Consider the following 449-nt stretch of genomic DNA (forward strand, 5'->3'; position numbering starts at 1 on the left):
GATCCATCATTACATACTTTCATACTGTATTTATACTCATCATAAAACATTTGAGTTACATTACATTACATTGTTAAGATTACAGAATTCCATATTTTTGAAGTGTCAAAGCCTTTTTACTAATTTCCCCCTAAGATACAGCCTGACTTACTTTAGCTGGGCAAACAATTCAAGAACTTGATAAACTGCTCACAAGCTTTTGCATGTACTAGCGTGACATCTACCATATACTTAAAAATACAGAGATTGGTACAATCCGTCCTACCCAGCAGGTGTGATCATGTCTTTCAGGTTGGCAATGTCATCGTACAGTACCCCATCACGCCCTCCATCCTCAGTGGCTCTCTCAAGGCAGCGGTCTACAGTCTCCAACACAGTTTTCAAACGCCGGTCCAGAGCAGTAAGGTGGTTTTCCGATAGCAATGGAGCCACTTTGTGGAGGGGATCAT

Source organism: Labrus mixtus, chromosome 2 (assembly GCF_963584025.1).
Source record: "Labrus mixtus chromosome 2, fLabMix1.1, whole genome shotgun sequence".
Taxonomy (NCBI): domain Eukaryota; kingdom Metazoa; phylum Chordata; class Actinopteri; order Labriformes; family Labridae; genus Labrus; species Labrus mixtus.